The sequence below is a fragment of the Acyrthosiphon pisum genome, chromosome A1 (assembly GCF_005508785.2).
Source record: "Acyrthosiphon pisum isolate AL4f chromosome A1, pea_aphid_22Mar2018_4r6ur, whole genome shotgun sequence".
Taxonomy (NCBI): domain Eukaryota; kingdom Metazoa; phylum Arthropoda; class Insecta; order Hemiptera; family Aphididae; genus Acyrthosiphon; species Acyrthosiphon pisum.
The window spans coordinates 32906476-32920159 of record NC_042494.1 but is presented as its reverse complement, the minus strand read 5'-3'; the positions used below and the strand labels follow the sequence as shown (position 1 = coordinate 32920159).

At 28.7% G+C, this 13684-nt stretch overlaps 1 protein-coding gene and 2 non-coding genes across 3 annotated transcripts in view; 2 read left to right on the top strand and 1 right to left on the bottom strand.

The window, feature by feature from the left end:
• Nucleotides 1–13684, top strand: part of LOC100165486 — a 261915-nt gene that overhangs the window by 52743 nt on the left and 195488 nt on the right. The window contains exon 2 of the mRNA XM_029486931.1: nt 1044–1112. The gene's annotated coding sequence lies outside the window, so the exon portion shown is untranslated. The remainder of the gene's footprint in view (nt 1–1043; nt 1113–13684) is intronic.
• Nucleotides 3535–3608, bottom strand: TRNAT-AGU. Its single transcript has one exon. It is a non-coding gene; the product is annotated as a tRNA-Thr (tRNA).
• Nucleotides 11952–12025, top strand: TRNAT-AGU. The gene has a single exon. It is a non-coding gene; the product is annotated as a tRNA-Thr (tRNA).

Here is a 13684-nt window from a genome sequence, read left to right as displayed (position 1 = left end):
CACACACACACACACACACACACACACACACACACACACACACACACACACACACACACACACACACACACACACACACACACACACACACATATTATATATATAGGTATAATATATGCTGTAGGTATATGTTATTGCACATGACCGGCGGTATTGTGCTTACCTCGTCCAAGAACACTACCGCAGCAGCTGTCATCGTTCCGGAAAAACGCACTAATTGCGTATATACCTCATGCAGCTATATAATATACTAAACCGTTTTTGTTTCGCCAAGAAAACGACGCCGACCGACACACACACGTCGTCTTTCTATGATATTATATACGTATACTTGTTGCACCGCGTACGTGCCATAAATCTTGTTTGAAAAGTACTTACACGCTTTTTTTCTGAGCTAAATATTTAGGCATAATATTTCATCGGCGCAATTAGGGTTCGAGTGCCTATACTTACTGCTGTAACACTTGTAACTATATATCATATGTATACAGTACCACTCCCGCCCCTTTACTATGATTACTCTAAAATTATCCTACATAACATTTTATTTTTGTAATATGATACTGAGTAATTATTTTAGCAGTAATAACCATAATATCAAAAAGTAGTAACGTTTTTAAACATTAGCTTAAAAAATATTTAAAGACAACAAAACAATTTTTGAAAAAAAATTATTTTATAACATTTTTTCTTTTTTCTTTTTTTGAATGACAGTTTATATTTTAAATTTTATATTCTGAATCAGAGAATTTATAAGGAATTTTCATGTGTTAAAACAAATTTTGTACTAATAAACCATAGTTAATACTTAGTACTAGTTATAATAGTTCTATTTTATAATAATTCGAAAGTTTATATAAGCGGGCCAACATTTTGCGGGTTACCTCTGTAATACCATTTCACTCAACTTATCCAAACTTTAAATACTTATGCGTTATAACTTATTATATTAAATTTTAATACTCACTAGGAATTTAATTTTTATGTATTGAAATTGTATAATAAAATATTTACATAATTATGATTTATTCATTTTGTTTCAGGTACAATAAATTGTACAAAACAAATCGCTGAGTGGAAATACATTATTTGTGCTTGCAGCCTGACTACAGGTAACACTATATTATTAATTATTATTGATTTTTGCGTTATCACAGAGTAAAATGCACTCGGATTCAGTTGTGTATACAGCACAATATCAATTATTTATTTGTACATGGGTACAAGGATAAAGTCACTTTATAGAATTGCATATTTTAAATTCTATATAATACGTATAATATAAATTTCTAGGATAAAAATAAAATTAAACACCGACGAGGTATACCATGTACCTCGTTTCCGTGAATGATGACTATAATGCCCCAGCGTTATTTGTACCCTTAAATATAATATACTTGTTAATAATATGTTCATTGTTCATAATTAAAAAATCGTAAAACATAAAATATAGGTAATATTATTCGAATATTAAAAGTTATTATTAACAGGGTGTGAATTTAATTTAATTTTTAAAACGTACACCTAATCAGCTGTACCGATATTGTTCAACTGATCGTTTTTCATTATTATATACCAGTAATCTTTAAAACATATAGTCAATAGTCTATATTCTATACCAGGTGTGCCCAACTCGCGGCCCGCCGCTTGTGACCATTTTATAAAATTAGAAATGTATATAGATAATAGGTATAGCTAAATAAAAATAAAAATAAAAATTATAATTAAAAAAAAAAAGCAGGTAAGTGGATGTCGCTCAGCTGTATAGTAGATTACAAGTGGGTCATTGTATAATGGATTGTATTAGACTTGAATTCAATGATATAATATCATTGTATAAAAAAAAATGATTCTGAGCGGAGACGGTTTGTCAGTCTGGATATTTTATATTGTTATTATTTATTTTATCATGTAAGTTGAATTAATATTATAATATTATAATTTTTTATTCGGTTCTATGGTGATAAACAAACCGTTAGAAATTAAAATCCCATTTTTAGCGTTTTTTCGTAATTTTTCGGCGGTTTTTCCCGTGGCATTTAATAACTATTGAGAAAATCAAAAAATTAACCCTCTAAAGGACCATCTTGATCCAATTTGCTAAAAGATAAGATATTATATGTTGAAATCGAAGCATTCCTTCTGGTAGAAATTTTGTATACAGGATATAAAAATAAAGTAAATTAATAAACACCATTGTAAAACCAATAGTTATTTGCTAAAATGTTATTTTAATAAGCTTTTAAGAATTACAAAATATCTTATAATTTTTAAGCATATTAATAGTGTGTATTTTATCAAAATATGTGTATAGTATATACCGCCCGAAGTATAAATATAAATTACGAATGTGGTCTGCAAGTGGAAGAAGGTTGGCACGCCTGTTCTATACTGTATAGTGTATAATATTATTATATTATTATAATATGGCTGACGTCTGGACAACGTGATAATATCATTTGGGGGTGCAAGAAATATCAAGGGACAAGTAATTTGAGATGACAGAAAAAATCGTAAAAGAATCACTTGACGTACGCAGTCTACGCCGGCGGCGCCTCTCCCGCCAACATTACTGCCAAGTTATAATACATTGTTTGACCCAATGACACTGTTTTTAAAAATAAGAGTTTACCGTTTAATGTTACGTATGTTATATTGGCTAAGGATGACACGCCTATAAGTGATCATTAGCGGACCCTATAATACTGGCACAATAATTGGAATGATTGGAACTAATGGCTAAGCTTTTAGTTGTAGTTTGTAAGTAATTATTTTTAAATTGGCAAACTAGCGTTTATGGAATATTATTAAAGGGGGCTAATCACTGCAGAAACCGGTCGTTTCTCTCACCACTAGGTCGATGTACTCAAATTTACCCCGCGAAGAATGTGATATATTTTCCCATGGTTTTACACTATTAGTAGGACTATTGTTCCAATATATTATAGAGTAGGCATTCAAATGAAAAAATAAAACAAAATAACTTATAGTAAAAGTTCAAATGTCAAGTGGAAATATTGTTTTAATAAATATTTAGTAGGATATTAAGCTTATTTTAAATACTATAGTATATGAAACATATAGTGAAGTATATGAAATATTGAAAAACAGTCTACTATGAAAAAAAACACTCATCATAAATTTTAAAACCAATACATTTACCACCACGTTCAGGCTCTGAATCTAAAATTAGAAACAGGTATTATAGTAATCTGTTAAAATAACAAGTCTTAAATATATTAGTAAAACGCCAATACCTACGTATAAATTCATAAACTCATAACTCACACAAATTAATATGGTATAATTCATATAACTTATTCAAATTTTATCTTATAAAATAACTATATTATTTTAGTAATAATTAGTTATTTTTATTCATCAAAAAATAATGTATTTAAAAGCTTAAAAATCAGGATAATGATACATAAAGTATAACTTTCAATTAATATTTTGAAGCGATTAAAAAGAGGGGATGAAGAACAGGGGTGAAAAATGCAAATTTTCTATCTTTTGCTACGCCTGACCGCAACAAGGCACTGTAGAGATTCGAACTCTCAATCTCCTGTTTACTAGACAGGCGCTTTAACCAACTAAGCCACAGCGTCGGTAGCCTTAGTATTTAACTCGTATTTGGATTCTCATAACGTAAAAAACAAGACGCTAAGCAAACACCGATTTTAAGTACCTTATCATAGTTTGTACTTTCTTACAGTTTGATAACTATTAAGACTTAGTTCTTCAATTCCGATATTTTGAAACTTAAAAGTTTTATTCGTATTTCATTTTGTGGCATTGATATCATTATGTCATTATCACTAAAACTTAAATTACAACGTATGATGTAGTTACAAGCAATTAGATAAGACATCAATTTTTGTTTCTTACCTAATACGCCTACTATAATATTATTTATTAGTTAATGCATCATAAAAATGATAACAATATTTTTAATCATTAGTTAGAACCTTGAGTTAATAATTATTACTTATTATGTAGATACTATAAATTAGTAGCGCGTGTAACCTGACTCAGTTACGACATGATGTTAAATATATTTTACAGTGGCCCATGTCAATCCTCAAATATCTGCAGTTCAGCACTAATGGTTTCTCTCTCTCCAAAAAAAACTTAAAGAACGTTAGGATCATGATGCGGCTGCACCTAAAGTCTAAAGCTCTTAAAAAAAGAAAATAAGTTATGACTATATTTTGTTTATATCATTTCAAGTTTTAACGTTTATGGTTTACCTAGAATACGGTAACGGCAGCTACAGAGGAAACACTTTAATAAAAATGGTCGAAATCAAATATCGGATATTTTTATACTCTTCATCATAACCCGTGTGTCATGTGCGGCATACTTCGTATACAACTATACCATTTAGTTTCATCTAATAATGTATAATTTTATTGTAACAAGGTATCCATACTGGAAGGTTACAGAATGCGGGATAATATATTATAATATTCTAACACAAAATTAATTCAAATTTAGTATCCAAAACCATTATGTCACTGTAAATGATAATGATGTATATGTACCGACATGGTGCCGAGTGATATATTTATTATTATGCTAATATGTAGATTGAGATCTCATCTCAAAACCAACCGATTATCTGTTATCTGTAATAATATTATATAATCTAATATAGTAAATTGTCGAACAACAATAACACAGACCCGAACAGTTTATAATTTATATGATAATGTTGTATAGCATATATTATAGCGCGGTATCGAACGTTCGAACTGTCGACGCCAGCTGCAGTTACACGACCGCTGCGTTCATCGCGGCTTACCAAAGGGCGTGAACGGCGAAAAAATTGTGCAGATTTGGGCGGGGGGTGTACAAGTGTTCAATTCAACGTGCCGGGTTCACACATACACAAGTATACAACAACTTACTATGAGCGACTATACGGTCGTAGGGTGAAACGGCGAAATAGCATCTTGCCGGCAGGTCGCGGGACCGCATTGCGACGTCGGAAGTTTGTATTTTGCGCGTGCGTGTCTTCACCAGACACCTGCATCGAAACGTCTCAGAGTACCATAATACCTATCTGTGTAAACGATAATAATATTATAGAATGACATCAATAATAACCCTAGAAAACGTGGAAACTCGGGACAAAATATGTATCCGAGAGTCGAGAGGATATAATAATATTATAGTGTTACAATATAATACGTGTGTAATGTGTACTGCGTCACTGTATAATAGTATAGTAAATATTATATTTCTGGTTTAAAAGTTGAAATTACTCAGTGGTTACCGACCCCCTATTCCCACCCTAACAAAATCAGATATTATACGTTGCATTAATTTTTTAATTAAAAACAACCAGCTATATTTACTGTTGAATGTATAAGTATACTACAACGCACTATGCAGACTGGACTGTATGATATAATATATTAATATGTACCTATGACATTAAGTATTTAACAAAAACTACAAAATACATTCATTACTGATTATTAATTATTGGATCCGCATATAATACACCTATTGCCTATTTTGATTTAACGACAATTGCATAACAAAAGGCTGTATGTTTTATTATCTACTTTAGATAGACTAAAAAGTATATTTATGGTACTGCGGGTTGCCAAGTAGTTTTATTTTATAACAATCATTTTTTCACTTTTATATATCACTTGTCAGGCTCATTAGTTTTTGAGTTGAACCACAAAAACAAAATCGATTTTTTAAAAACTGGCTTTACGAGAAACTTTTGTTATTATTGATTATTTTGAAAAATACTGGAAACTAGATCCAATTTTCCATCAGAAACTCTCCAAGGTGAAGCTCAAATATTTTCTTTTACTATACCTATATCGCATATAGTGTACCTGTAGTCTATGCAGAGTGCAAGCTTTAAAAAAACATATATATTATTTCAAAATTAATAGGTTCATCCCTCCACTCAGAATATAAAACTATTTAAAATAAAAAATCGTATGTGTATACACAAGCATAACCTATTGTTACCGGTCATGAGTTTTAAATGTAACAAATGATATTTAAAAAAAAAAAAAAACCAAAAAATGTTCTCAATCATAATTCATAACTATATGAGTCCACAGTTTAATTTATGTGTTTATACGTATTTATGTGACATAACGATAAAGATACCGATAACCGATATACCTAGTCGATATTCCACTTGTTAACTGGTAACAGACTGTAAAAAGGAATTAAGTACCTATTATAATTTAATGTTGGGGGCGGGTACAGACTAGAAAACTAATCAGTTCAACTCCCCGAATGAAATGAGAAATCATAATTGATTAATATTATCGATGATGTTATTAAATAATATTTGGATACTTATAATAAATTAAGGTATAACCACAGAATATAATGGTATAACTGTATAATTTATAATAGGTAATACAATATTATAATAATGTCCGATGTCCTAACCTAACCTAACCTAACCGTACACGTCCGCCCATTTATGTGAATTGTGTACAGTAACGCGGAAGCGATTGCATCATACTTGCCAACGTATATCTATATTTTTTTCCTGAACTCTACTAATTAAATATGTATACGATTGGAAATTATGTTTTAGCTAGAATATTTGTTTAAGCAAATTGTATTTCATAACAATTATAAATTAAAACTATAGTTTAAAATGTCCGAAATAAACGAAACTGTAGATATTAGTATAAATATACAATATAGGTAGGTATATTAAGAAAAAAAAATAATGTAAATAATTCTAAATATAAAGATAAGTAATAAAAGAAGAAGAAGCTATTTGTCGTTTTTTTCCTACAGTATTTTTTATACTAGTATCATTTTTTCATTTTTGTCTTACAGTATAATTATCATTTTTTTTAACAGATCCTACTTTTAAGGAGAAATAGTCATCCGATTACCAGAAACAAATATCTGGTAACCAATTTTACGCACCGTGAGATGAGTAGAGGGTGCTAATACCAATTGATTAAAAAGCAATGATAAATGTTATTAAGAGGACGCTACACAGTCATTTGTTGTCTTCGTCTTGGAAGTGCGTAACTTAACAAATTTACGCTCAGGAGACCTGTTTAGCTCCATTAATTTAAAAATTAGAGTGAACCGACCTATTATGAAACTTGATCGTAAGTACACTATCTGTGTCTGTACCTATATGGGTTTTTATGATAGTTCAATTTTTTAGTAAGTTATGGACTTATGCGTTTATAATAGGTATAGTGTAAATTAAAAATGCTCATAATTCACTTAAAAACTGAATTATAGTAAAAAATACACACAAACACAGATAATGTTCTTACCATCAAGTTTCATAATAAGTCGATTCACTCTATTTTTTAAACTAACTGAGTTAAACGTGATCTGCTGAGCGTAAATTTGGAATGTTATGCACTTATAAGACGGAGACAACAAATATCTGTGTAGCATCCTCAAACAAGTATGTACCTAACAAGTAACATCTAATAAGTGACTAAGCCGAGCTCATCGGTGCAGTTTATATTTTATACAGCTACCACAGATCACCCTCCATCACGAATCCGATTTGAATTCACTGGGCTGGTCAATGAGTATATACGGTTTAGTAATACATAACTTTTTCTACGCTTATGGTAAAAAGATAGTATTATACGGTTCATTCCAGAGAAATATATTGTATAATATACTCATCTCAAAATACTAACATGCATCATCATATTACATTAATCAGTCAAAAACATATTTATGTTAAAAAAAAATTAATAATATATAGTCATATTGTTAAATATTCCTTTAAGTTAGTATCATAATTTTATTTGTTTAAAATGTTTGTTGTGATGATAACATGATATTATAGAATAATAATCATCTATATATATAAAGGAAAGTGTACTTTACCAATAAGCAACGCAGAGCCGAACCTATTTGAGTTATCAACTTGACATTTCGAGGATAGATTTTTATAATAATTTTATCGAGCACTAAGAAAGGATTTGTTGAAATTTGCATTTTAAAGAGGTGCTCAAACAGGGATCTTGAGGTTCACAATGAAAATTGGAAATTTTATTTTTATTTATTTTTTAAATAGTTGCCATTGGTTACGGTCTACAGTAGAAATTAGTATTTATTTATTATTGGTTATTTGGGCAGATCAGGTACAAGCTAGCACCAAATTAAATTATTGAACATTGCAGCAAGTTACACCCAAAAACAGTTGAACAATCATAATTTTTTTAAGTTGCAATTTTTTACGGACAACGGAATGCACGGGTTCAGCTTGGTATGATTGTTTGTGTGTAGATTAAACATCTGGGAAGAAGACAGAATAATTTAGGAATGGTTAAATTTGGTTTTTTTTTATTCATCTGATATTAGTAGTTATGTTAGGTTAGGATTTTGTATTAATTGATTATATTAATTCACCATAGGTGGAATACGACCAAATTGGTATAACTTTGATACTTTAGAGTTAAATCATACACCTACGTACAAACAGCACGGGGTCTACCGTAGGTAGATTGCCTACCTGATAATATACTGCTGCGAATCATAATTTTTATTCCGGGAAACGGAAAAGTTAAGATACATTTTGAACACCATACACCGAATATTAAATAACGAATTGTACAAAGTTCGAGTCATAAAGAGTTGGTACATTTAACGGGCAACGAAGTGCACGGGATCAGCTAGTAATATTATAATATTATAATATAGGTAACAATTATTGATCAGAGATATTTTAGGTGTTATAGTTATATTTTGCATACTGTAACTAACATAATATAAAAAGACTAAAATGTTTAAATGCATCGATATAATAAAATTATATTTTAAGGTTTTACCTAGCTCTGGAAAAAAATATTCCTATGCATACAAATAGGTAAAATTTAATATATAATATTATAGTATCTACTATATCAGTTGTATAATCTTGTTTTTCTCCAAAAATTATTTTCAAATTATTTTTTTTTTGTTTAATGCATATTGCATTTATTTTAAGGAAAGCATTATAGCATTATCAAATGTGTTTTCCGTTTTGAGTATTAAAACAAATATATGGTATTATAGGTACCTGTATAATCCATATATCATAATATATGCGTATTAATATATTAATATTGAATAATATTATTACTATGGTAAATATTTCAGTAATCTGCAGTATATTAATGTATTCAAAGGAAATCATCTTCAGAATTTTAGATACTTGACAATTTATGTTATTATATAATTCCTGGTCATGCCAATCATTATAACTAAGTCGTAAAATGATCAATTTTATGTTCCTTTTGTCTTCGATAACATATAAAATAAAATAAATGTCAGGAGTTTTTCCTTAATGCGTCAACAATAATATATAAAAAAAAGAATAAAACATATTATTATAGTTAAAAGGTACGCTCAGTATACCTATTCGATGTCAACTATCATAAGCGTTCGTATAGAATATACAATAATAGAATACATATAGAAGCTGTCGATTGAAATGTTTGAAGAGCTATTAATATGTATGCAAATAATATGCACAGCAAATTTAAGCTTTTTTTTATTAACTACAAACATATATTTCGTTTGGATTAAGTTACAACGATTTTAATTGTCTACATTCTAACAGAGAAAATTAATTAACAATTTAACATAATATTTTAAACATATAAAGTATCTTTGAAATTATATGGAATTGGACTCCAGTCCCATAGCATCCCCACTTATATAGCCATCCTTGAGTTTATAGCTAGGTACCTATATAATTTGGCATACTTAAAGTTCAAAATTATACCATGTGTATTGTTTATAATATATTATATTTAGGAGGTAAGTTATCACTGTTCCGCTTTATTTCTATCATAAATTATTATTATTATTATTGTAAATAGAACCAAAATACAAAATACTTACCTGCTATATTTTATAGTACTTAATAGTGTACTTAGCGTAATATAGGTACAAGCGGTTACTCACTCAAGAATTTTCAATGTTGAACTTCTCTATTGGGATTTGGGAAAAGGGATGTTAGAAGTTAAATATTACCTAGACAAATATTTAGTAATAAATAATAATACATTTTAATGAATTTTGAGGTTAAAAACAAATACACAAATAAGGGCGCTTTAGGGGTAAAACCTTCCAAAATTGTAAATAGCTTATAAGTTATAAAACTGTATAATAGCTATGTTTATTGTATATTATGCATTATACAGTTTGAAGCAGCTGATAACTTACTAATATGTGATAACACTACAACAGTACAACATACAAGTTTACTGATACCACATTTGATACGCTTTTATACGTACTCTGTAATACTAGTTAATACTCAGAACTTATCTAATGGCTAATGTGTATTATATAATATAGTAGGTAAGAACTAATAAGTAATAACAGCTCAAATAACTAATAAGTAGGTCGGCCAGAAACAAAAACATAATGGGGGATATATCCTTTAACCTCTTTCACGCTATTCACGCCACTGGGTAGTGGGTACATAAACCTACCTACCTACCTACCTACCTAAATACTAAATAATTTATTAAATTATACCTCATGTACAAATAGGTATGAGTGTATGACTAAGCCTTAGGTCACATTAACCATTTTAAGAATAGGTATTGCTTACAATATTTGTTAAATTAAGACCTATCGGCTATCACTTATCTATAATACTATAACTCCTACAACTATTATTAGGTATACTAACCCTATTAGTTATGAATGAAAATTTACAATACAAATAGTGAAGCTAAAGGCTAAAGAGTAAAGGCGTAGATAGCTATATTTATATAAACTATATTCTATAATAATATATATAGATTCAAAGTTTTATATCATAACGTGCCATAACCCACTAGGTATAAATGTAGGTACGTACGTTGGGGCTTACAGAATATAGACTTAGAAATTATTGAACTAATTGGCACCAAACTTTGCACGCATCATTTGATAATTTGACTTTGAGACTCATTGTTAGATCTTAGTTTTTCAACTCCTATATGGCTATAGTTGGTTAGGCAGCCTAAGCTAACTTAGGCTCACACGAATCACACATAAATTTCGTTTTTGCTCACGAAAATTGAATGTTTTATTGTTTTATCTTACATAGGGTTGTTATATTGGTTAGAATAGTATATTCGTAATAATACACTATGTTGTAGTTTATAGACTTAACAAATTACTCAACCGTATTTGAAAAAAATTTCCTATTGTTAGCAATATCAGAAAAGTTTAATTTACCTATAGCTTGAACCACATTCAAAAATATACTAAGAGCCAAATCCAATCCTACACAGGTGTCGCCAATTTCCGTAAAATAAGTTCACAATTCACAAAGCGGTACCTACACCAATGTCAATTTACCAGTGAACTGATGTAAACTAAAACTTAGATACTTACACCGATATAGCGCCGTTGTTAACTATAATACATATTTTAACATTAATAGGAAATTATACAGATGCATTCTATTCAAGCTACTAAATAGTAAACAGGTACCTAAGTAGTATGTAGGTAATATTTTATAATGTTGTACATGGGTAGTAACACTAGTATAGGTAGGTACCAATATTATTAATATTATACATAATTTATTATGATGTTGAGTAGTGGTTCAAAGTGGTTTACCTACATATTACTATATTAGGTACATTTTGCGTACACTAGTGTACCTACGACCTACCTAATTACGATGGTTGATTCACACAATGCATATGGGACTAAGTAAAATATAATATATAGGTAATAGGTAAATATGTTGGTGTATGAATTCTAACTGCACAGGATTCTATACGATATAAAAATAATTTAATAAATTACCTTACAAATTATTACGAAGTATGCTTATAAGTTAACACTTATACTATACGTTATTAATATTTAATATTATTATATTATATAGGTACTACACCAACACCCGTACACTATTAGCTATATCTGCTACAATAGAATATTTTTATTAAATTTGCTCAATTTTGGGTAGCGTAGCCAACGGCGCCGTGGCTTAGTTGGTTAAAGCGCCTGTCTAGTAAACAGGAGATCGGGAGTTCGAATCTCCCCGGAGCCTTTTTGCATTTTTTTACAAAACGTCATTTTATTTTTTTTTATACATTAGCATGCCTCAACAATTTTTTTGCATTTTTTTTTCTGTATTTATATTGATTTGATTTTACGTTGTAAAAAAATCATTAAAACGCACATACAATTTTTAATAGCATATAATAGTGATAAGTTATTCTAAGAATAGGTAATGTATAATAAACTATTACCTACTAAACATTACAACTACCCATTTTAAGAGTACGCCCATGTGACAATATCAGTATATCACATTTCAAATATTATTTTTGTTATAAAATAATGCATTAAATTAATTTAACGCAATAAAAAATATTTTTTAATGTTATTCATATTATAGGTTCAACACTAAAACAATTGTATTTTTGAATACCTATTGGTACATATTATATATTTGTAGTATACGTTAGTCTGTATTTAGAAATGTGTTACTTATTGGGTAAAATTAATTAAATGTAGTATTTTGTTACAAAAATAACATTAAAAATTGATAGATAAATAGGTTTTTAGTGTGGGTATCTTGTCGCAATGTCATTGAGTAGGTAATGTATGTGTTAAATTTGAATTCAATGATGAATCATTTCATACCAATTCTTACCTTCTATTTACAAATACTTTATAATTTATTTATGTTGTTATAAGTAATTTGTTTTAATTAAATTATAAAATATTATAATAATAATTAATACATAATACCTAATTAATAATCGGAGCTACCATGTTATTATGATATTACACAGAAATGTCATCCGATTGTTTCTTTATTTTAAATATATAAAAACGTATTTTTTAAAAATAAATGGAGCTATCTGGTTATTGCACTGACGCCTTAATTGTATTATAATAATCATAACTATGAGATTAAAATAATTGATAGTAAATTTTTTATTATAACTCTTTGAAGTTAATTTGTGTATTAATTTATAGATCATTATTAGGTAAATAAAATCATGATTATGTCAACAATATTATAAAATACAATACATGGTATTGCCTACTTAATACCTACCACTGTTGACATGAATTATTGATTTATAATGAATATTAGGTAATATATAGTTTATAAACGTAGGTACGTACCTACAATTTTCGTAATTTTAGATTCTGAGTGGAGCAGTAAATGTATTACAAAATCTTGTCACTTTATGAGCAGTAGAAATGCTTCAATCTTCGACTTAAATTTATTTTATAGTTGGTTTCTTTAAGCCTTTAAGGGATCAAAAGTAAAAAATTCAAAAAAATTAGGGGAACACGAAACATTTTACGTAAAACTAGTTGTTGTCGTTGTTGACAAAATCGATTTTGTTATTATTTGTTGTAATTCAAAAACGAATAACTATAAATGCTTGATAATTTAAATGTTTAACAAAATATTTGAATTGTCATTTTCTATTTATGGCATAAATGCAAAATATCGTAACGGGTTGGGTTAGTCTTGACGAAATTCGTTAGCTAAAATGTCCGTACTTAAAATTAGGTAAGTACCCAAATACACAATGACGTTTTAAATATTATATTATTTAAATTAATTTTAAGCTATTGTCTATAAATTATACTGTATTAGTATTACCAATAGTAAAATACACTATTATTATAGAAATATATTGTAAATTAATTACAAAGTATATTTTTCGTCCAACACAATGAC